The sequence below is a fragment of the Petaurus breviceps genome, unplaced genomic scaffold (assembly GCF_028583685.1).
Source record: "Petaurus breviceps papuanus isolate PSGF00001 unplaced genomic scaffold, PetGlider_PUasm1.0 567, whole genome shotgun sequence".
NCBI lineage: Eukaryota > Metazoa > Chordata > Mammalia > Diprotodontia > Petauridae > Petaurus > Petaurus breviceps.
The window spans coordinates 6,088,284-6,113,610 of record NW_027186383.1 but is presented as its reverse complement, the minus strand read 5'-3'; positions in this window follow the sequence as shown (position 1 = coordinate 6,113,610).

The following is a 25,327-nucleotide window of genomic DNA, read 5'->3' as shown; positions in this document are numbered from 1 at the left end:
CACGTGATGAGTCCAGTGTCCCACAAATATTAAGTCTATTTGGACCCAGGTTCTCCTGTGATCCTAGGTCTGACCCTCTTCCCAACATATCGTTCTTTGTGTCACATCTGCAGGATCATGGTAAGAGATAGTTTTACTGTGATGAACAGTAAATCTCACCTGTGTGATAAATCAAGGATCATCAACTCTGCTTTCCAATCATTCTCATACCCAATCCCATCCAGTGGAGGATGATTCACGCATTCATTCACCTTTCTTATTTTCATAAATAACAAATCACCTTTGGTCCCAATCCCAAAGGGGTGGGTGTTTTATGTGGCCCATGGCAGAGGTTAGACAAACCCAGACTTTTGTGAAGAAATCCAATCTGTCACTGGGGAAACACCTGTGCTCAGCCTTACACCACTGCACTGGAGTGTATATTTAATCAAATCCTGATTCCTTCCCACCCTCACAGGGAGCAGGAAGGCTGCCAAGAACTTCCTCCCTCCAAAGTGGTTGAGCTTGGCTGATTCCACCTACCTCTCCCCCCCAGCAGCACTGGGACCCTGGCCATGGTGTGCATGTGTGCATGTGTGCATGTGTATATGTGTGTGTGTGCGTGTGTATGTGTGTGTGTAGCTGACAGGGGAGGGGGGACCTCCTATAGTCACACTGTGAAGCCTGAAGCACCTGCTCTTCTGGGTTTAGCCTCTCTTTAATAAATCTCTAAATTCATGATGCAAGAGGCACAGCAGGATGGGAGATACCTTAGGGAGCCTTCAGGGGCCTCAGGATCCCTCCCCTCCCTCTCCTCAGATGAGTGACATATGAGTAAACTGAAGCCCAAGTAGGGTCTGTGACTCTCCTGTCCAGGGTCATATGGCTGGTGTCAGTGGCAGGACCTGAAACCAGGTTTCCTGGTCTCCAGACCCAACATTCCAACCAGCCTATCCATGCACAACGTTGCGTCTCCATCCCCCACATTTGACAGAGGTCCAGACAATAGCTTGTCCAAGGTCCCCCAGTGGGGTCCAGCCTGGACATTTTCCTCATCTTCCAAAACACACCGCACAGTGCCTGGAACATAGTAGGCACTTTGGAAAGGCTGGCTGTGATTATTGTTATCGTGGTTGTTGTTGATGTTGTTGTGGGGGTGTCAAGTAGAGGAAGGAATGGGGGAGAACAGAAATCTGCCTGCTCAGAGTCCCTCCAACAGGCCCTTCCTCTGCCACCTCCACCCACATCCCTGTGCCTGGATGGCTCCCCTTCCTCACTGTTCCTTCAGTTTCCCCAGCTACTTTAAGACTCCACTAACACCCCTTCTTCTGCAGGTGCTAGCAGCCCCCCTCTAAGAGTCCCTTCTCTCTGCTCTGTGTGATCTGGTACAAGCTTACTTGTTTACAAGGTGTCTCCCTTTACAAGGAGCTCCTTGAAGGACTAACCTGTTGCCTTTCTTTGTGTCTCTGATGATTAGCACGGAGCTGACACATAGTAGGGCTTAGTGAAGGCTTGCCGATTGACCAGCTGTGTGTGGAATAGTGCGCCTGCTGTCAGGCTCTGGTCATGGCTGACAAATCAGCAGAACTCCTTTTCTTTTTCTTCTCCTGCTCCTCTTGCTTGCTTCCCTTCTGTCTCTGTCTCTCCAAGTTTGTCTCATAGATTTGAAGTTGAAAAGGACTTTGAGTGTACGCTGTTTTATTTTGTAGTGTGTGGCATACAGGGAAGTGGCTTCCCCAAAGTCACACAGAGATCAGAGGATCACAGATCTCAGAGGCCGTATAGTTCAACCGCTGAATTTTGCAGATGAGGACACTGAGACCCTAGGGCTAAGTGGCAGAAACAGGATTTAAGCTCAGGTCCTTTGACTCCAAATGCCAAACTCTCCCTGTTGGTTTCTCCTAAACGTTAAGTTTCTGGACTGGATTCAAACCCAGGTCTCCTGAGTCTAGGACCAAGGCACTATCCACTCTGGTCACCCCTGTCGATGAAGGTGGGAGAGATCATTTGGGTCCAGGAGTGCATTCCTATGGATTCTTCCAGGCTATGTGCACTTTGGGGGGGCATACCAAAGGGGTGGTTTGACTCTAGGCATTTAGGGGGAAGCATGCCAAGGTGGTACCTCATTTATTTCAATTAAGGACAGAAAATTGTTTATTCCATGATGACAATGCCTGGTGTTAAACCTGGAAGAAGTGGTCTGCTTTGTTTAAAAACTGGGTTCTCTCAATTGCTGTGTTTATTCTTTCCAAGGCCAAGAACAGAGGGACCCTGGCCAGCTGACATTAGCATGATTACTCACCCAGCTGGTAGGCAAAGTCCAGGTTCTGGACTCTCTCCTTTCCTACCCCAGCTGGCCCCAGGGAAAAGGAAACACCTCAGATTAGACTCAAGTGACCTGACTTCCCTTCCTATGAAAGGATGGCCGCAGAAGCCTTGGGCACCATCCTCCTCCTCACCCTGTGGCTAGAAAGGGCAATTTCCTCCCTGGAGACCAATGGGAAAAATGTGAGGAATCTCTGTAGGTCTGTAAAAGGCTCTCAGGAGAGTCCACTGGGAGAAGGCTATAAAATACACCACCATAAAACTCATGTTTCTTTAGGAAGAAGTTGGAGAGCTTTTAAACCAATAGTCTTGCAGCAAGAATGATGGGATATAGGGGCGGCCAGGTGGCTCAGCGAGTAAGAGCACCGGCTCCAGTGTCGGGATGACCTGGATCAAATCTGGGCTCAGATACTCAGCACCACACCCAGAAATAACTGGCCGTGTAACCTTGAGCAAGTTACTTAACCCCGATTGCTTAATTAAAAAAAAAAAAGAATGATGGGATATGTCTATGTGTGTGTGTTTCCCAAGTCAGAATCCCTCCCCTCCCATCCCCTCCCTTCCCCTCACCTTCCTTCTCCTTCCTTCCCTCCCCTCCCCTCCTTCATCACTTCTCATAAGTTCAGACATCAGCTCTGCTCTAATACCTCCCAGATCCTATCCACCTTTAGCCTCTCCCTTGAGCTCCACTCCCACAACTGAGAGCAAGCAAATGACTTGGTCATGGTCATACGACTGCTGTGTGTGTCCGAGGCAAGAAGCTGGCCAGGACACTGGGTGGTACATTCAAGTGAGCATTACTGAGGCATAGGACCCAGGTTCACACTCCACCTCTGACTACCTGTGTGGCCTTACACAAGTCACTTAATCTCCGCTTGCCTTAGTTTCCTCAGCTGTAAAATGGGTAATGATAGCTCCCAGAGTTGTTGTGAAAATCAACTGAGATATCAAACAAGTACCTCGTAAATTGTAAAGCGATTCTACAAATGGTAGTTACCATTAGTAGTAACCTATGGTCTCTGTGCCAGTCTTGAAGTTTGATGTTTAACAAACTGACATTCTAAGTTTCTCATTCAGATATTCCTATGTGTCCAGCTCTGTGTGTCCTACACATAAATTCAGTAATGAGTGCACTGGAAGACATTGTTCAGCCATTGTCTTGATATTCCACTTGGCTTGCCTGATAGGAAGTAGTTGCCTGGGCGTGCATACTTATGCTTCGAGCAGTGTTTGGGCATCTCTTTTCTGCTTTGCTCCAGAGGATAGGCAAAGTAGCCATAGGGGGCATTTGAAGAGAGACAGGTTGGGTCTAGAGGAGGAAAATCTTCCCCTTGATCAGAGCTGTTCCAGAGTGGATAGGGCTACCTCCAGAAAACAGGGTTCCCCCTGCCTGGAGGAGTGCAGTCACGGACTGATTCATGGCCTGGGGGTGGCTGTTGGGACAACTGCTTGTGCAGGGATGTGTTGGACTAGCCTGGCCTCACAGATGGCTTCTGTTGAGAGCACAGTGCCTGGCACTGAGGAAGCCCCAAAGAAATGTTTGTTGGCTCATTGACTGACTGACAGTGATGAATGGTCTGGAGGGTAAGTGGGTTTGCTCATAATCAATGCTCCCTAGTTCCTGGGAGCCCTGGACACTGCCTCTTGACCTTGGTCTGCTTTACCTCCCCAGGCTGCAGTCACCTGTGGGCATGACAGGTACAAGTGCTTGTCACAGACTCCCAAATGCCAGCCCATACAGACCAGGGTCAGCTCCCAGGCAAAGTCCCGTGACACATTTTTTCTCAGGCTCAGAGAGAGATCCTGGCCTGACCATACTAAAAATGGGAAAGACTCATTCAAAGAGGAGAAAGCGTGGGAGTTCAGAATGATGTCTGTGAATGCCTCAAACTCCATGAGCCTGTGACCAGGAGGTCAGAGCCTGGGATACTGAGTGTGACCCTAAATGACCAGAAGATTCCGACCCTGGCTGCCAAGGCTGATCCAGAGCTCCCCAACTAGAAAGGGACGGGGCACAGAGATCTTTCAAAATTCACCATTGTAAGTTATTCCCTAGGCCAGATAGGGGATCCAGTGGGCATTACTTAACTCACCTTCTCCTCCTCCACCCCCTCCCACCATCCCCTGGACTCTGCCCTTGGGATCCTGGGCTCTGAGAGGTTAATGATCACCTCCCCATCTCCTCCTGACCATTCCAAACTGCGTCTTCTCATTTTTCCTTCTGCCTTCCCTGTCTGGGTCATTTTTCTGCCATCAGAGTGTATGTTGCTTGAGGGCAGAGACTGTCCTGTTTGTCTCTCTAGCCACAGTGCTCACAAGTCATGGCACATACTAAGAGCATAGTAAATACTTTTTCATTCATTCACAGAATTTCAGAGAAAGAACTTGGGAGCCAGACCCTAATCCTTATTACCACACACCTAACAAATGCTCTTCTGTGAAGACCCTCGTTGCAGGAAGTCCCGCTGCGCTCTGAAATGGCCAGTTGCGCTTTCGGATCCCTCTCATGGTTGGGCAATCTCTGCTATCAAGCCTCAATCTGCCTCCCTGGAAGCTCCAACCCATTGTTCATGATTCTTCTCTCGTGGCCGAAAGGAGCTAACCATAGTCACAACAATGAGCCGGATTTCTATGGGGCTCTATTCACCGAACCACCCAACTGCCCCTGCCTGTTTGGTTTGGTGACAGTTGTTAAGTTTTGATCCTGTAAAAAATATCTTATAAACCAACAGGGAGCAGGGCACACCAGATACCCTTCCACTCTGAACACAAACCAGAGGAACCTTTGAGCCCCTGAAGGACTAAGATGTGGTAGGGAAAGGGCTCCTTGGATTGGAAGGTCCAGCTCTCCCAGCTCACAGTGTCCCCAAGGCCAGCCCCAGAGAAGCTTCATAAAGTAAGAGAGAAACATGAGGGCTGATTCCCACCAGCCTTAGGGGCATCCCCCCCCCCCATACACACTCTTCAGTGCTCCCTCCTAGTTCCTGTCCTGGGTAAGGGCCAGGACATGAGGAGGCATGCTGTAGAGCACCCCCAGGCGGCAAATTCCTTTTCTGATCTCCCATCCATTTTTCCAGAAGTTCAAGCTAGATGTGTTCTGAGTAACAAACAGTGTCAGGGTCCCCAGTTTGACTTCCCCTGTTCCCACACAGCCAGATGGTCCCCCTCCCTCCTGGCTCCCTGGAAGTCTGTGGGTTATTCTCCCCTCCTGCTCTGGGTCCCTCTGTGTCTCAGACCTTGACAAAAGGCAGCAGGCAATGCCTTTGGCTTCTCCTCACTGTCGCTCTTCCAGGAGATGCTGCTGACTTCTCTCTGGGCTATACCTTTCTGGCTTCCAGCCCCAGCCCAGGACAGGACAGAGAGAATAAATGAGAACAGTGCTATTCCTGGTCAGGCTTCTCACTCCTGTGGTCCCAAAGCCCAGGAACTTAGGGAATCCTAAATCAAGACCTGGAGAGGACCTCTGATCGAGTCTAACCCTCTCATCTTACAGATGAGGAAACTGAGGCTCAGAGAAGGGAGAAAACCTCAAAATCACAGTTCTAGAGCCAGAAGAGGCCTCCAAGGCCATATAGTCCACCCCTTTCCCTATTTTACAGATGAACAAAACAAGGTCTAAGAAGGGGAAATGATCTAAAATCAATGGGTCATTTTGCACAACCCTTTTATTTTATGACTGAGGAAGCTGGATTTTAGGAAGGCCCAGAGATATGCCCAAGAGTCCTGGGGCAGAATTCAAGCCCCTCTTTTCTGCCTCCCAGTCCATTCCTTTCCACTGGGTCTGGAGGGAGGTGAGAAGCCCAGCTATCTGCTTGTCTCCAGGACAGAAGGTGTTAAAAGCTTCGGAAGTCACTACTCTGCTGCTCAGGGGCTCAATCTCTATCCTGACTTAGCTGTACAAGATAAGTAATAACAATGGCCCAGCAACCAAGCCCACAGGGAAAAAGTCCCCGAAGAAAAAGCCATCAGAAAGGGGATCCGATCCGGAAGCCAGCAGGAAACTCGGGGGCTTGGACTTTGCCCTGCTTCCCATCGAAATTTAATAAAACAAACTGCAAACAATTCACAGTTCATGGTTTGTATACTGTGTAGAAATTTTAAAATTGTTTGCTTATCTTAATGTTTGCTTTTGCTTAGCTATAAATTCTGCTAAGTTGGGAATAAAAAAAATAAGACAAGGTTTGACTGCAAAGTCAAGCTGTCTACAACGTGCTATGGATGTGTGAGTACTGCATCTGCTGACAGAGGATGTGTGGAGCAGGGGTGATTGCGTTGGACCCGGTATCAGAAAGACTGGAGTTCAAATCCTGCCTCTGACATTTCCTAGCAGTATAATTTTCTCTAACTTTTCTGAGCTTTGGTTTTCTCAATTGCAAAATGTAGGTGTTACACTTTCTGTCCTCCAGGGTCCCTTCTGACTCAGAGTTTATGACTCTGTGGCCCCAAACCATAGCAGAGGGAAGCACATTTCAACTCAATTTAAGGAAAAGCACTTCAACAATGAAAATCACCCCCAAACTAGGAGAGTGTTCTTAGGAAGTAGTGAGCCACCTCTTTCAAATCAATTCAAGAAGCCTGGATTAATTAGTCACCAAGCTTTCACAATGTGCTTGGTAGTGGAGACACAAAGAAAAGAGTAAAAATAATCTCTGCCCTCCTGGAGCTCACATTCTGCTAGGAGAATGAAATTCTGCTAGGAGAACAAAATTCCACTAACTGGAAGAACTGAGGAAGGTTCTGCTGAGAGTAGTGAGGTTCTGCTGGGTTCCTCCCAGTCCTGAGGGAGTACTCAGCTGGCATTGGAGTCAAGATCATGGAAGCTTGGACAGTGTTCCAATGTGGATGGATACTCATGTGTCCTCACTGCCCTCACAAGGTTATGCGGCTGGGATCTAGAGCTATGCCTCCCTGGTTCATACTCCAACATAGGTTATAAGGTCTAGAGCTATAAGGGATATTCCTATTTTAAAGTAGAAAAATGTGAGGCTGAAAAATGGAGAGTGACTTGCCCAAGGTCTTACATATAGGAAGTGGTGAAGGTGGAATTTGAACCCAGGTGCTCTGATTTCAGATCTTGAGGTAGACAGAGAAGCACAATGGAGGTACCAGTCACCAACCTCCTCTATTCTCTCCCCATGTCCACATCTTCCCATTGAGGCTAGGAAACAGGAAAGAGCTTTCAGAAGATCTGAGAGAAATTCTGCTTTTTCCCTGTCAAATGAAATTATGCTAAGTGACAGCTCCGATACGTCTTCCAGGGAAGAGCAAATGGTTCCTTGCCACATAGGGGGCTGGGACACCTGAGTTGGTGACGGGGCTGTGCACGCATGCCCTGGGTGTGCCAAGGGGAGCCTGGTGGAGGCCTCTTATACTTTGTGGATTGCCCAGACCACACATACATGGCTGTGTGCTGGATAAACAGCTATTCTTAGCTGGGGATTTGGGGCTAGCGGCTCTCAGGGGGCTGCCTAGCTGAGCGTGTGAGTTTGCCTGGTGCCCATCATCATGTCCTGCTCCATCATCTGGATGGTGGAGGATCTTCAGCCTGTAGATGAGAACCAGTGCAACACTATGTGCATGGCATTGACAGATGGAACTCTCTTGACCACATGATCACCACTCTAATTTGAGCCCTCCCCTCTTCCCTTGACTGTTGCAAGTTGGCCTGTGTCTCTGCAAGTGAAAACCTCATGTTGTCTTAAAGAAATGAGGCAAAACGAGTCTCAACTGCATGAATAATTATGAAGAAACTCCCTCCTTGAAGTGGAGAGGTAGGGAGCTATGGGTGAGGAATGGTGCAAACACCATCAGGCACCATCACTGTGTCCACTGATTTGTTCTTTGTTAAAAGATGGGGTTCATTTGGCAAATGGTGTGTGTGTGTGCGATATCTAGAAGTGAATGCGATGTAAGACAGAAGGCATCAGTAAAATGTTTTTTTTAATAAAGGGCAAGGGGTCAGGACTCTTGGGTAAGTGGTGTGGGGACCATGACCATCTCGGCACCCTCCTTTCTTCCCCAAGCACTTCCAAGATCCAAGACCTCAGCAGGAGTTACTCCCCCTCCTGGTAATGAGGTGAACTTCTCCTCTATGACTGCAGTGATGCTCTTTAAGTGCCAGTGGAGCCCAAGGATTTGTCACCTTATCTCTGTCCAGGTTGGTGATGAGACTTTCTGAACTTCCTTAGATCATGCCTTTATAAAAGCTCATATGACATATTCTTGGATGTATCCCTTGTGGCTTTGCAGCTTGGCAGGACCTACCAGGGCTTACTTTCTGTGGACATAATCTTCCACACAACAATGAGAGATCAGACTAGCCCTTTGGCAGAGCTATCCACAGGACTGGAGATCTTTAGGCAGAAATGTGTTGGCCTCTTGCCAGTGAGACCCGCGGTGGGAAACTCCAGGTATGGGGTGGATTAGAGGAGGTTCCTCCCAAGTTGCAGATTCCATGATTCTACATTTTCGCAATCCAATCCAAACAAACTCAAAAAAGAATTTACTGAATCCCTACTCTATGCTTCCTACCCCTTGCTCAAGGGATTGGGATATGAAGGAAAAAAAGAAACATCTTTGCCAGCAAACAATTAAGGACGCTAGGATATGCACAAAGGTAAGTAAATAGGAAATAGAGGAGGTAAGAGGGATGCCAGTTACCCCTAGAACCTACATAAACCATGCTAGTGATCTTTTCTTTGGGGATAGCCTGGGCTGATAATGAATCACAGAGAGCATTTCTGTGAAATCCTAGAATATATCATAGTAAAATGACTGATTTTGGAAAATGCATTGATGAATTGATTTGTGTAAAAAAAAATGCCTTGATGAAATGAATTGCCTTTTAGAAGACATTATGGTAAGATGATCTATCTTATAAACATCCTGGTGACTTGTATTAATTTGGTGGATTGACTTAACTTTTGAAAAACATCTTAGTAAAGTGAGTTGTCATGGAAATGTTTTGGCATAATGGCTTGTTTCAGGAAATATTTCCGTAAGTGAAATCTTGGAAACATCTTGGTGAAATAACTTGTCTTGGGAAACTTTTGGTAAAATGATTGATCTTGGAAACATTCTGGTGAATTGAATTAGCTTGGAAAATAATGCTGGTGAACTGACTTGTCTTGGAAAACATCGTGGTAACATGATTTATCTTGGAAATGTCTTGGTGAATTAAATAATCTTGGAGATCAACTTGATGAATTGATTTATCTTGGAAGACATTAGTTAAATGACAGGTTTTGGAAAATTTTTGGTGAAATGACTTGTTTTCGAAAGATATTTTGGTAAAGTAATTTCTCTTGGAGCTATCTCAATGAAATAATGTATTTTGGAAAATGTCTTTCTGAAATGATTTATGTTGGAAATATCTTGGTAATTTGAATTAACTTGGAAAAAATGAATAATGGTAAAAACCAAGCTGCTGGTCCTGAATAGATAAATAGTTGAAGTATTTGAAAAAACAATTATCAAAAGAACTTCCAAGTATTCACAAATGCATGAAAAATGCTCCAAATCACTCAGAATAAGAAAAATGCAAATCAAAACAGACCCAAGGTTTCATCTCGTACCCTGCAAATCGTCAAAAATGACCCACACAGTGGTAATAGTCAATATTGGAGGGGTTATGGGGAGATATGCACACTTATACATTGGTTTTATTTTTTCATTTCATTTATGTTATTAAACATTTATTATGCATACATATGTACATACACACATTACTTTACCCCCAATTACATGTTAAAGCATTTTTTAACATTTTTTTTGTTTTGAGTTCCAATTTCTATCCCTGTCTCTCTCCTTCACCTCCCCACTCCCTGAGACAGTAAGCAATAAGATATAGGTTATACATGTGCAACCATGTAAAACATCCAGTCATTTTGTACAAGAAGACTAAAATGAAGTTTTAAAAAAATCAAAGAAAGAAAGTGAAGATAGCATACTTCAGTCTGTGTTCAGACAATATCAGTCCTTTCTCTGGAAGTGGATAATATACTTTATCATTAGTCCTTTGGGATTGTCTTGGATCATTATATTGCTGAAAAAAGCTAAGTCATGGAAAACATTATAGTAAATGTCTTCTTCGTGGAACAATGTTGCTGTTACTGTGTACAACATTCTCCTGTTTCTGTGTACTTCACTCTGCATCAGTTCTTGTAAGTCTTTCCAGGTTTTCTGAAGTCATTCTGTTTGTCATTTATTACAGCACCATAATATTCCATTAAATCATATAACACAGCTTGTTTAGCCCAATTGAAGGGCATCCCTTTGAGTTCCAATTCATGGCCACCACAAAAAGAATTATAAATAACATTTATATATAAATAATAATAATATTATAATAATTATATAAAAATAAAAATAATATAATAAATAATAAATAAAAAGCATTGTTTGTGGAGCTGTGAAATGGTATGACCCTTTGGGAAAGTAATTCAGAATTACATAAATAAAGTGACTAAATATGCATACTTTTTTCAACCGGACACCCCATTACTGGACTCTTACTCCAAGGAAACCATTGATAGGACAAAAATCCCCAAACACTCTGAAATATTTATAGCGGCACTTTTTGTGATAGTTAAGAAATGGAAACAAAGTAGATGCCCATAATTTGGGTGTGGCTAGACAAATAGTGGTTTGTGAATGTGAAGGAATATTCCTGTGCTATAAGAAATGATGTGTGTGATGGGTATAGAGAAGCTTGGAAAGAGCTGCATGAACTGATGCAGTAAAGTCAGCAGAGCCAAGCAAACAGCATGCACAAAGACGACAACACTGTTAACAGAAAGAAGGAGGACGAACCAAAACATTAAAAGTTGAGGCAGATGTAGACTTATGCCTCCGGGAAAGGAACTCCTTAGAGACAAAGGGTGTGTTGAACTTGAAGGCACTAGGTGTGGCGCTAAGGGACTTTGGTCTCCCAGGTCTTGGTAAGGGAGATGGGGCAGATCCAACCTTCTCATGAAACCTGGAATGGGGGAAGCCAGGGCACTGCCAGGAGCTGCCAGGTGCTGCACACATAGAAGGCACTCTGTTGCTGAAGGGCTCAAGGAATGTGCTCACATGCCTGGCATTGATAGTTGCCCAACCATAGCTTTCAGCAGATGTCACCACAGTCCAGTTTCAGGAATATCTTCTGGGTACAGCTGCTCTCTCCTCAAAGTGGCTGCCTCAATCCTCCAGTCAACCAGGACCCTTTTCTTAAGTGTTCCCCAAGAAGCCTAACTGTGGTTCAAGGAAGAGAGACAGAGGGGGCATCTTGGATGACTTGGGTTTGAATCCCACCCCTGTGGCTGAGACCTTTGGGCAAGATACTTCAATTCCCTACTTTTTCCTCCCCTTCCTTGCATCTATCTCCCAGGATTGTTGTGAGAATGAAATGGAATAAAATTTGTAAAGCACTTGGCATAGTATGTGGCCATAGGAGGCAAGAGGCAGCTGGGTAACTCAGTGGATAGGTCACTGGGCCTGGAGTCAGGAAGACTTGAGGTCACAACTGACCTCAGAGATTTACTAGCTGTGTGACCCTGGACAAGTCACTTTAACCTCTATTTGCCTTAATCCACTGGAGAAAGAAATGGCAACTCACTCCAGTATCTTTCCAAAGAAAACCCTTGGACAGTTGGTCAACAGGGTCAGAGTTTGAGCAACAAATGTTTATTATTATTATATCTAGGATCTTGTAATATCCCATGGAGCTCAGTTTCCTCATCTCTAATATGAGTGAAACTAGACTTCTAAGATTTGTCCAAGCTTTAAAGCTGTGATCCTATGATCTTGTGGATATCTGTTGCCTCAGGACATTTCTTCTATTGTTATTAAGCTTTCCCTGGGTTAAGACTCATTTCCCAGAGAGAAATATTGACTCCATTTCATATTCCATTGCCTTCTCCACAGCTGCTAGCACTTTACATATAGTAGACTTTTTTCTTTTTTTAATTTTTTTTTTTCAATTAACAAAAACCTATTTTTCCTCTTGTTCCCTCTCAATTGTTTTTCTTAATGAAATAGTCAATAAACATTTATTGTTGTTGTTCGTCCTTTGGTTTTTGAGAGGACCGATGACCTTATGGAGTGACGTCCAGTAGTTATGGCCTGGAATGCACTGGATGATCTTAGCATCTTGGACATCTGGCCAAGCACTCCACACTAAGCACTCCACGGCACTTGCCTCAGCTGCCTTCATGGCCATTGGAACAAACTGTCCTCATGCATCCCTTCCAGTGAGGGAAGTCTTCACATGCTTGGGGTAGACCCCTCCCTCACTTACCTGTGGGTTTTAGGGCTGTCAGTTACCCTCAGCCTGGCTTAACCTGTCTGCCAAGATGGTTTTACGGGGAGGTTGTCACTGGGCATGCCTCTGCTCCTTGGAGACGCACGTGAGAGTTGGGTGAAAGACCCCAAAGGTGAATGAGCAGCCCCCACACCAGAGGTGCTTGTCCTCCCTGAACACTTCATAATCCCCCCCAAACATTTCTTAATAGCCCATTAATTGCTAGGTGCTGTGCTAAGCATGGATCTCAAGGAGCTCACAGTCTAATAGGGAGATAACATGCACACAGCCATGTATAAACAAGCTTTAGGCAGGTCCCTTAATTCAGGGGTGTCAGGAAAGGCTTTCTGTAGAAGATGGAACTTTGGGAAGTTGGGTCCTGAAGGAAGCCAAGATGACCAGGAGGCAGTAATTAGGAGGGAGAGCATTCCCAGAATGCAGCCCTGCCGGTGAAAATGCATGGAGTCAGTCAGGAGATCTAGGGTCATGTGTGAGGAGGAGTGAGGAAGCCAATGCCACTGGACTACTGAGTGTGGGTAAAGGGGGCAAAGTGGTCCAGAGCGTGCAGGGTGAGGATTAGAGTTTTAGAGCTCAAGGCAGTCCTGGAGGCCAGGTGATGCAAACCCCTTATTTTACAGAGGAGGAAACTGAGGCTCAGAAAGGGAAAATGGAACTGGTGCCTGGGAGGATTGGATCGTTTCTTTTGACTTCATACGTGACCACCGTCAATCCCATCATTGCTCCCGTGTGTAATAATGACAGCAAAAGATGAGAATTAATAGATGGAATTTCCTACCAAGGAAGTTCTTTTGCCTCCAGATTCAGTTTAAAAACAAAACAAAACAAAACAAAATAATTGCAGTATCCACCCGCTTTTGGGGCTGTTGCAAAGAAAGAATTTAGCAAACCCCAAATCCCCTTAGAGATATATTTCAAAACAATGATGACAACCCCAGTCTCTAAAGTGCTCTGAGGGTTGCAAAATGCTTTCAATTCATCACCCCCAGGAGGTGAGTGGGTGGCTGGGCAGGAAGAGGAGGTGTCGGTATCTTACCTCGAATGCTGTTATTGCTGCCTAACTGTTAGAGTTAATTCCTCCCTCTAATATATGCCCCCAAGGGACTCACCTCATTCTGCCTGGCACCAGAGGCCAGAAGCAGGAGGAGTGGGGGTGGGCAGAGGTGGGACTGGCGAGAGAGGCAGACGCAGGACAAAGTTTCTCACGAGTCCCCAAGACCCTACAGAGGAATGGGCAGCCCTGGAGTGTGAAGGATTCCCACTGGTTGGCTTCCTGTTGTATTTGCCATAGAGAGGATGCATTCCAGGTCGAGTCGGACTAGATGGCCCTGGGATCACATGTGGTTCTGAGATATTCACAGGATTACTATCTCAATCCAATGAGAATGTGTGGAAAACATTAGGCAAAACTTACGAATATGTCAATCGTTGTTGTTAAAAGCCCAATGGCCAACCCACTTTGATATTCCAAGTTTCTATGTTTTAAAATTTTGTTCTCACTTCACCTGTGACTTCCTTGCAGTAGCAAACTTCCAGCAAGGAAATCCTTCCTCTACCAATATTATACATCAACAATACTCAGGCTTTTAAGACAATAGTATTTTATTTTTTTCCAATTATGCTTAAAGACAATTTAAACATTCATTAAAAAAAATGTTTTAAATTTTGCTTCTTCTCTTCCTCTCCTCTCCCCTCCCTAAAACGGTAAGCAATTTTATACAGGTTATATTTGTGCAATCATGTAAAACATATTTCCATTTCAGTCATGTTGTGGAAGAAGAAAGAGCAAAATGAAAAGAAACATGAAAAAATTAAGTGAAAAATAGTATACTTCAATCAATTTTTCTATCGGTTCTTTTTCTAGAGGTAGATGATATTTTACATCGTGGGTCCTTGGGAATTGTCATAGGGGTGGGGAACCAGTGGCCTCAAAGCCACATGTGGCCTTCTAGGTCTTTGGGTTTGGCCTATTGACCGAGTCAAAGTTTTATAGACCAAATCCTTTTCTTGAGAGGATTTGTTCTGTGAAGTTTGGATGCAGTCAAAGGGTCACACTTGAGGACCTAGAGGGCCACATGTGACCTCAAGGTCATGGGTTTCCCACTCCTGGGAGAAGAGTTAAGCTATTCATAGTTGATCATCATATAATGTTGCTCTTACTATGTACAATGTTTTCCTGGTTCTGCTCATTTGGCTTTGCATGAGTTAATGTCATTCTTTCCAGGTTTTTTCTTAAGTCTGCCTGCTCCTCATTTCCTCTGGAACAATAGTATTCCATGACATCTATATACCACAACTTGTTCAGCCATTCCCCAATTGATGGGTATCCCCTCAATTTCGAATTCCTTGCCACTACAAAAAGAGCTGCTATAAAGATTTTTGTACATGAAGGTCCTTTTCCCGTTTTAAAAAATGATCTCTGGGGGGTGGAGCCAAGATGGCAGAGCAAAAGCAAGAACTTGGCTGAGCTCCCACTCCAACCACCTGCAATACCTGCAAAATATGACTCAAAACAAAGTTTAGACCTACACAACCCACAAAGTGATGGAGAGAAGCAAATCTCCCACTGAAGGCAGCCAAGCAATCTGACATTAAGGGTCCATCTCACCCAGCTGGGAGGCAAGCACAGTCCTGCATGGGCCGCATAGGCCTGGACCCAGGGTACCCTCAACTAGTGGCCCAGACCAGGCAGAGAAGACTTCAGGAGAGTGAATCACTGGCAGCTGTGGTGGTTTCCAGACTTCTTAACCCATAAACTCCAAAGAGAAAGTAAAAGGTCGGAGGGCAGAGTAGAAGCATGACATCTGAGAGGCTCCGGCTTCCACCTTTCCCAATCAATGTAAAAAGGGGATTCTGAACAAACTTTGGACGTGCAGAACCCACAAAATGACACAGAGAAGCTAACCTCCCACTGAGGACAGCCCGGCAGGCTGGCAGGAATCAGCTAGTGTGCAGGGCTCCAGAGCCAAACCCAGGCCTGCTATGAGCAGGAGGTTTTAGCCCCAGGGTGGGTCTGACCAGCCACGGGCCAGAGGGACTCCAGATCAGCAGCAGCTGTGTCCATTTCCAGAATTACAAACACAAAGATGCTAAGGACAAAGTGAGAGGTCAGTGCAGTCTGGACTTTAGAACCCAGTAAGAAGGAGTACGTTGGCTTTTGCCCCCGGGGCAAGAAGCCACTGAGACACCAGCACAGCCAGCCAGCACCATGTGGCAGCTTCAGCTCCTGGCCTGCAGAGTGTAGGGGGACCAAGAAACCAGTCTGAGGGGTAATCACTCTTGCTTTAACCTGCTTGGATCTGGATTGCAGTCTAGGGTGGAGGTCCTGGGGTGTGTGTCCAGCTTGCCAGAACATGTGGAGGCTTCAGAGAGGGCACCTAACTAATACCTCCGGCAGCTGAGAAAACCCCAGCATTTGGGACAAAAGCTCCCCTGTCTGGTGGCAGAGTCCTACTGTGGCAAAAAGCCCAGGGGGCAAGTGACTGAGGGGCAACATAACCAGGCAAAGGAAACAAAGCAGACAGAAGGTTCCAACATTACACTCCTATTTTGGGGACAAAATGGAGCAAAGCATTGAACAGCAGGAAGACAGTGAAGTCAGAACTCCTGCACCAAAAGCTTCGAAGGAAAATACGAGCTGGTTACAGGCCATAGACGGCCTTAAGAAGCAGATAAGAGAAGTGGAGGAAAAATTGGGAAGAGAAATGAGAAAGATGCAAGAAAATTACGAAATGAGAGTCAACAGCCTGACTGAGGAAAATAACACCTTAAAAAACAGACTAACTCAAATGACAAAAGAGGCTTAAAAAGGCAATGAGGAGAAGAATGCCTTAAAAAGCTGAATTTACCACATGGAAAAAGAATCTCAAAAGCTCACTGAGGACAATCATTGCTTCAGAATTAGATTGGAGCAAATGAAAGCTAATGACTTTATGAGAAATCAAGATGCTGTTAAACAAACCCAAACAAATGAAAGAATAGAAGGCAATGTGAAATAGCTCATGGGAAAAACCACTGACCTGGAAAATAGATCCAGGAGAGAGAATTTAAAAATTATTGGACTCCCTGAAAGCCATGATCAAAGTAAGAACCTAGAAATCATCCTCCAGGAACTTCTCAAACAAAATTGTCCTGGTGTTTTAGAACCAGAGGGCAAAATAGAGGTTGAAAGAATCCACTGATCACCTCCTGAAAAAGATCACAAAAAGAAAACTCCTAGGAATATTATAGCCAAATTCCAGAATTCCCATATTAAGGAGAGAATATTACAAGCAGCCAGGAAGAAACAATTTGAATGTTATGGAAACACAATTGGGATAACTCAGGATCTGGCAGCTTCTACACTGAGGGATTGAAGGGCTTGGAATATGACATTTCAGAGGTCAAAGGAGCTGGGATTAAAACCAAGAATCACCTACCCAGCAAAACTAAGCAGCATGTTTCAGGGGAAAATATGGTCATTCAGTGGAATAGAGGACTTTCAAGTATTCTTGCTGTAAAAACTAGAGTTGAATAAAAAATTTGACATTCAGATACAAGAAGCAAGAGAAGCATGAGAAGGTAAACAGGGAAAAGAAATCATAAGGAACTTATCAAAGTCGAACTATCAACATTCCTACAAGGAAAAAAACAATAATTGTAACTGATGAAACTTTTTTTAGTATGAAAATAGTTGAAAGGAATAGAAAAAAAAAATATATATATATATGTCTATATATGAAGGTATATGGACATATGAATACATATGTGAATGTATGTATATGTGTTTACAGGTAGACATAGAGGGCACAGGATCAATTTAATAGAAAGGGATGATACTTAAAAGGTGAAATTAAGAGGTGAGAGAGGAATATAATGAGAGGAGATGGGGAGAGACAGAATGGGGTAAACTTTCTTATAGAAGAGGCAAGGGAAAATGGTTACAATGGAGGGGAAGAATAGGAAGGTAAAAGGGAATGGGTCAACCTTATTCCCATTGAATTTGTCTTGGGGAGGGAAGGAAATACACACTAAATAGGTTATGTCACCCTACAGGAGAGTAGGGCAAAGGGGATGAGAGGGAAGGCAGGCTGGGGGCGGGGGAGGGAAGTAGGAAGCAACCACTTTTGAAAAGGAACAGGATCAAAGTAGAGAACAGAACAAGTGGGAGGGGGGATAGGAGGGAGGGAAATATAGTCTGTCTTTTACAATATATCTACTCTGTTATTGTTTTGCATTAGCCACACATGTATAATCTACACTGAACTGCTTATCTTCCCAGTAAGGGTGGGTGACAAGGGAGGAAGGGAATGAATCTGGAATTCAGTTTTAAAATCAATTGTTATATATATATATATGTGTGTGTGTGTGTGTATTATATATATATATATATATACTATTAGTAATACTATTTTACATATAATTGGGAAATAAGATATACAGGCACTGGGGCATAGAGATCCACCATGCCCTACTGGAAAAGTCAAAAGGGATATAGGAGATAATATGGAAGAGAGCAGATTGGAGGAGGGGATATCCTGTGGGATTGCTATTTTGGGGCAGTGGGTAGGGGAAAAATGGGGAGAAAATTTGTAACTCAAAATCTGGTGGAAATGAATGATGTAAATCAGAAGTTAATAAAGCATTTGAAAAAGAAAAAAAAAGAAAATAAAAGGTCAGTGGGGAACCCTGCTGGAACTAGGTGACAGAAGAGCCTAATTTGGAGCCCTCCCCCAGGGGGAGTGGTGATGGAGGTGCAGTGGCTTTGTGGCTGCTTCTGGAGCCCCTGGCCTACAGATCATAGGGGGACCAAGTGGCCATTCAGAGGGTAATTGCTCTTGCTTTGATATGCTTGGATCTGGATGACCATCAGTGGTCCTGGGGTATATGGCCTGTGTGTCAGAGCTTAGGGTGTCTGTAGAGAGGGCCCCCTTCTCATAACTCTAACAACATTTGAGAAAACCCTAGGGATTTGGGACACAGCTCTCTCAACTCTGGAAGCAGAGTTCTACCATGGCAAAGAGCTCAAAAGTCAAGTAATTGTCTGGCAAGATGAGCAAGCAGAGGAACCACTATTAGACCACAGAATCCTATTTTGGGGACAAAGGGGATCAAAAAATGAAACCAGAAGAAGTCAACAAAGACAAAACTCTGCATCAAAAGCTTCCAAAAATATGAACTGGTTACAGGCCATGAAATAGCTTGAGAAAGGTTTTGAAAATCAAGTAAGAGAAGCAGAGGGAAAATTGGGAAGAGAAATGAGAATGATGCAAGAAAATCATGAAAAAGGAGTTTACAGTCTGCTAAAGGAGACCCCCAAAATACTGAAGAAAATAACACCCTAAAATAAACTAACTCAAATGACAAAAGAAGCTCAAAAAGCCAATGAGGAGAAGAATGCCTTAAAAAGCAGAATTGTACCAATAGAAAAGGAATTTCCAAAACTCACTAAAGAGAATAATTCTTTCAAAATTAGACTGGAGCAAATGGAAGGTAATGATTTTATGAGAAATCAAGATACTATAAAGATAGATCCAAACAAATGAAAAAGTAGAAGGCAATATCAAATATCTCATTGGAAAAACCACTGACCTGCAAAATACCTGAAATCCATGAAAAAAAAGAGCCTAGAAATCATCCTTGAAGAAATTCTCAAGGAAAATTGCCCTGATTATTCTAAAATTATTGCCCTGATATTCTAGAACCAGAGGGCACAATAGAAATGGAAAGAATTCACCCATCACTTCTTGAAAAAGATCCCCAAAAGAAAACTCCCAGGGATATCACAGCTGAATTCCAGAGTTCCCACTCAGGTCAAGGAGAAAATATGCCTAGCTGTCAGGAAGAAACAATTTCAGTATTGCGGAAGCACAATTAGGATAACACAAGATCTAGTAGCTTCTACACTGATGGATCGAAGGGCTTGGAATATGATATTCCTGAAGTCAAAGGAGTTAGGATTAAAACCAAGAATCACCTACCCATCAGAACTGAGTACAATGAAATAGAGGACTTTCAAGTATTCTTGAGGAAAAAAAACCAGAGCTGAACAGAAAATTTGGCTTTCAAATACAAGAAGCAAGAGAAGCATGAGAAGGTAAACAAGAAAAAAAAATCATAAGGAACTTATTAAAGTTTAACTATTTACATTCCCACATGGAAAAATGATAATTGTAACTCATGAGACTTTTCTCATTATGAGGATAGTTGAAGGAAATATACATGTATATATGTGTATACATGCATATATATGTATGTATAGGAGGGTATATGTGTGTATAAATACATATGTGAGTGTCTGTATATATATATACATGTATACATAGACAGAGGGCACAGAATGAGTTGAATAGGAAGAGATCATATCTAAAAAATAAAATTAAGAGGTGAGAGAGGAATATAATGAGAGAAGGAGAAAGGGAGAGATAGAATAGGGTAAAATAACTCATGTAAAAGAGGCAACAGAAAACTGTAACAATGGAGGGGAAGAGCAGGAAGGTGAAAGGGAATGGAACAACCTTACTCTCATTGAATTTGACCTAAGGAGGGAATAACATACACACTAAATTGGGTATCTTACCCTACAGGAAAGTAGGGGGGAAGGAGATAAGAAGGGGGATGATGGAAGGGAGGGCAGATTGGGGGAGAAGGTAGTTAGAAGCACACACTTTTGAAAAGTGACAGGGTCAAAGTAGAAAATAGAATAAGTGGGGGGCAGCATAGGATGGAGGGAAATATAGTTAGTCTTTCACAATATAACTACTATGGGAATGTTTTGCATAACTACACATATACAACCTATATTGAATTGCTTATCTTCTAGTGAGGGTAAGTGAGGAGGCAAGAAAGGAAAGAATCTGGAAATCAAAATTTTAAAAACAAATGTTAAAAAAAATGTTTTTTACATGCAACTGGAAAATAAGATATACAGGCACTGGGGTATAGAAATCCATTTTGCCCTTCTAGAAAGTTGGGGGAGGGAGGGGGAAGGCTATGAGAGAACATATTGGGGAAGGAGTATTCAGTAGGCCTGCTGTCTTGGGGGAGTAGGGGAAAGTTGGGGAGAAAATATGTAACTCAAAATCTTGTGGAAATGAATGTTGAAAACTAAAAATAAAAGAAAAAAGAAATCAAAACATCAAAAAAAATTTATGCAATATGGTAGAGCAGGGCGTGGGCGGATGTGTGCAGGGCACCCAACCTGTATGTGTCAGAGGCAGCACACAGACCAGGTCTCCTTGATTTCCAGGCTTGGCTCTCTGTCTGTCTACAGCCAAGTTTTATGGTCAGAAATGCAGACTCAAAGGCACTCAGAGATCCCGTCTTTAGATTCAGTTTATCCTTGAAGAAAACAATGACTTTGTTGTCATCTGAATGGTGACCATGGGGTCCAGGAGTTTCAAGGGAGGGGGAGATTTCAGCCAGGGCAGGGAAAGGTTCCAATTCTGAGTCAGGAAGCCTGAGGCCGAATCTGGGCTCTTCCAACCTGTGTGACTTGCACCTTCACCTCCTGTACCTCAGTTTCCTCATCTGTAAAATGAAGGGATTAAAATTAATCTAGAATGAGTGCAGGCATGCATTAAAATGCATTTGTTAAGCGTCTTATTAGGTTCCAAGTCTTTCTCCAAGCACTCGGGATAAAAAAAAAAAACCATTAGCAATTGAGAATGTCCTTGTTCAATCTAACTGAGGGAAGGGCGTGACTACAGCGGGAATTGAACGTCAGAGAAGTCTTGAGGGTGCTGGCATAGGGGGCAAGGCCCAGGGCTCCAGCAGGTCAGGTAGCTTGACAGCAATCATCCAGCCTGCCCTAGTCCAAACTCCAGGGCAGCTAGACTCCTCAGCCTGGCAGGGCCAGTCAGGCTCATCTCTGGGAGCTGCTGCCGCTGAGCACTCAGCCGTAAGCTCATATCCTGGATGGAGAGAAATTAATTTGAATTATGCCATTAAACAGATGTGCTCTGCGGTGCACGGACAACCTTTTATTTGTACGTGTAGAACCTGCTGCCACATCAGCTGGCATCCAATTAATTATACAGAGTTATCAGCTAGCGGGATGTAACAAGTCATGACACAGTCATACATCACCCAGGGCCTTGCTTGGGTCTGGGCTGCCTCCCAGAAGCATGCCTGCCATGTTGGAAAAAGGAGCAGAGCACAGCAGGGAGCTGGGGGAGGGGGCTAAGGGAGGCCCCGTGAGCCTGTCTGCCAGGTTCCACACCCAGGCAAGTGCCTCTGGGATCCTGAAGGATGGGAGTTGGCTTCTCAATAGCTGGCATCCATATAGCACGCTGAGGTTAGCCAATGTAATTTATACATATCTCATCTGATCCTTGAAACAACCCTGCGAGGTAGGTGTTGTTCTCATTAAACAGATGGAGAAACTGGGGCAAACAAACCAACAGTCACTGGTGCAGAATCAGAAAATCAGCAAGCGTCCGAGGTTGAATTTGAACTCAGGTCTTCCTGACTCCAGATGCTGCCTGGCTGCCTCTAACTGCTTTCTTATTGACAGCAAAGACCCCTGGGAAGACTTCTGGGTTTGGAGTTGAGGACCTGGGTTCCAGTATCTCAGTGACCTTCCCCTCCCCAAGATGTAGTTTCTTCTGTAAAATGAAGCAAGATTCTCGGCAAGGTGAAGAAGCAGCATTTCTTAGCCAGGCATCCAGGAGCTTAAAGGGATTCTGGGAAGGGCATTTTATTAGACCTGGATTCCTTTGTTATGCCAGGTAGCTCATTTCATGCATTAAAGACTTTTGGCTTTTTTTTCAACATGGTTACTATGGAAATGTTTGGCATGGCATCACGTGTCTAATGGTCATCACATTGCTTGGCTTCTCGTTGGAGAGAAGGAGCTTAGAATGCAACATTTTTTTATGTGTATCTAGCTCATTTTACAGAAAAGGAAACTGAGGCCCAGGACTTCCCAATAACTTGTCCAAGGTTGCCCAGGCTTGAACCGAGGTCTTCTGACTCTGGACTGCAGCCTACATGATACAATGCTGAGGGGCCATTGCTCCAGGAGAGTCAGTGTGGGCACGAGGGTATGCCGGTACCTCAGGGGACCTAAGTGTGTGCACTCCTGGACACAATAGCAATAGCATTCTGTTGTTCTTAAGGTGATGGGCACAGATTCTAAAGCCTGAAGAACAGTGAGATAGATTCTGAAAGCACGTCAATGCAGTACGTTGGCTTTAGGTTTCTGAGGGGCCCCGGAAGGACTGCAGGGTGCCATAATTTGTGGGTGACAATGAAGATTTATTAATTTTAATGATCTTTATGCATTTTTAACATGCTAGCAGAACTGATGGTGCAGAACTCAAGGGTGGCAAAATTTCTCCCCATGGGCTGGGACAGCATGGTCAGTCCCAGGGCTGTCCCAGGCTGCAGGTTCTAGATGAGCCAAGAAGTGGCCACAGCCCAGCAGTGCGTCCATGGGTGACTTAGGGGGTGTTTACCCCAAGCATGAGAAGACTCCCCTTGAAGAATGAGCAGGTGAGAATGATTTGTTCCAATGACCATGAAGGCGGCTGAAGCAGGCACAGTGGAGTGCTGAGAGCTTGTCCAGACATTGAAGCTAGCAAGGTCATCACTGCATCCTGGGTGACCTTGACTTTTGTCTTGCACTGGCCTTCAATGACTCTGGAAAAGCATGAGGCTGAGGACTTCTGCAGCCCTACCAAGACATCTCCCTGTGGGGGATGCTCTTCAGAAACAAAGGACAAACAACATGTTTCCCATCCCTCTGAATGTCAGTGCCCTTGGACCAAACCCCAGTCATCCTAACCCAGGTACAGTTGTGTTGTCGCTGCCTTTTACTATTTCATACATTGAAAACACTGTCCTAGAAGGAAAACAGCAGGGGAAGGAAAGGAATAAGCACTTATTTATTTTAATTAGTTACTCAATTGAATTCTTTACATAGGCATTTATTAAGCACCTACTATGTGCCAGGTCTGTTCCCAGTGCTTTACAAATATCGCTTCTTTGATGCTTACAACAACCTTGGGAGGTGGGTGCTATTATTATTCCCATTTTACAGTTGAGGAAACTGAGGTAAACAGCATTTTAAGTGACTTTCCCAGGGTCACTCAACTACTAGGTGTCTAAGGCTGGAGTAGGACTGTCTCCAGGCTTCATCCATACCAGGGCTCCGTGCAGTGCATCAGCTAGCTGGCTCAAGAGATCTCCCCAAAGAGATTCCAATCATAACTGACTTACTTCAGATCCTTTCCTAGGATCAGACGACCCTGAGCTAACCCCAGTGCTTTATACCGATTAGCTTGTTCAGTCCTCATGACCATTCATGAAGGTGACTGGGGGCACCTCTGTATCAGGCCAGCTGGCGCTCTAGCCATGGCTGCTGGCTCATTTGCTTAGAGAAACTCCCATAAAAGTGCTGTCTCTGCTCTGGGACGTTGTGAAAATGAATCTCTGTCTCTTTATTTCCTGACTCAAGCCGCCAGCTAGAGATCACTGGGATATTTTTATGAGCATTTGAAATCTCTCTCTCTCCCCTCCCAGGTGCTCCCTGGTCTGTCCTTTCTGCTGCCTTCCAACAATATTACATAGGGTTTAGATGGTGCCAAGTGCTCAATGGCTTCATTAGATTTTGCCAGCTTAAGTGATCAAGTAAATGCTGAAGAAATAGAGATAAACCTGCTCCCAGGGGAGCCTGAGGCTCATGGCCTTTTATAAGAGAGGATGGGAAAGGAGGGAAAAGCCTGCAGAACAGTGCCCTTCCTTCTGTCTGCAGCCTAAGGGGGCTTTCAATCATGCAAACTCCCTCCCCCTGCCAGCCTCCCCTCTCTGGTTCTAGCAAGCTCCATCCTTCCTCCACTTGCCTGATAGCTGCCCCTCTGCTGCTTCTTCTGAGGTAGCTCACATGTCCTTCCTCCTTCCCACTAATCTGAAGGTGGGAAAGACTGGAGCAGGGTTTGGGTGGGGTCCACGTGCAACCCATAGACAAGGCCCAATTTTAGGGCAAAACTCCCTTAGCAAAGTTCAGTGGAGATGCTGGGATTCACCTCCCCCAAACCAAGAGGGGTCTAGGGTCCTTGTCTTTGAGGGACACCCAGAGAGGGCAGGGTAAAGAGCACGGCAAAGGTGGGTTTTATCAGCTCCATTTTACAGAGGAGAATACTGAGGCTTGGAGAGGAGGAAAGGAGGCTTTTACATAGACAATAAGTGGCAGACTCAGGATTCAAACTCAAAGCTTTTGACTCCAAATTCAGCGTTCTTGATAAGTCTTCTCTGCATGTTACCAGTCAGGAAACAGACAGAATTAGAGTGAGATAACCCAGGAGCACTGCAGAGGCGATCTAGGCCAGGCCTCTCATTTGACAGGTAAGAGACTTGTTCAAGGTCAGAGAGCTCCTGAGCCGCAGACTGAGGACTCAGTCCAGCTCTCTTCACTGCATAGCAGAAGCTTGAATGGCGGCGACCACAAGTGCAATTGAGAGGACTCCCCTGCTTGGTCCTCGCTCCCCAGCAGACACCACCAAAGCTCTGGCTGACCCCAAAGGGCATATCGCTGCTGCAGGTGCCAACGACTGACCTTGGCTTCACTAGTTCAAATCCCTGTGGCTTTTCAAAAAGCCCAGCAAGTCTTCATCTGAGGGAGACCAAGGCACACCAAGGAAAGCATCTATCTAAGAGTTTTGTGAGAAGCATTGTGACACACAAGTCTCTAATAACCGTGGGCCAGTGACTTGGGTTCTAGCCCTAACCTTCACCTATTAGCCA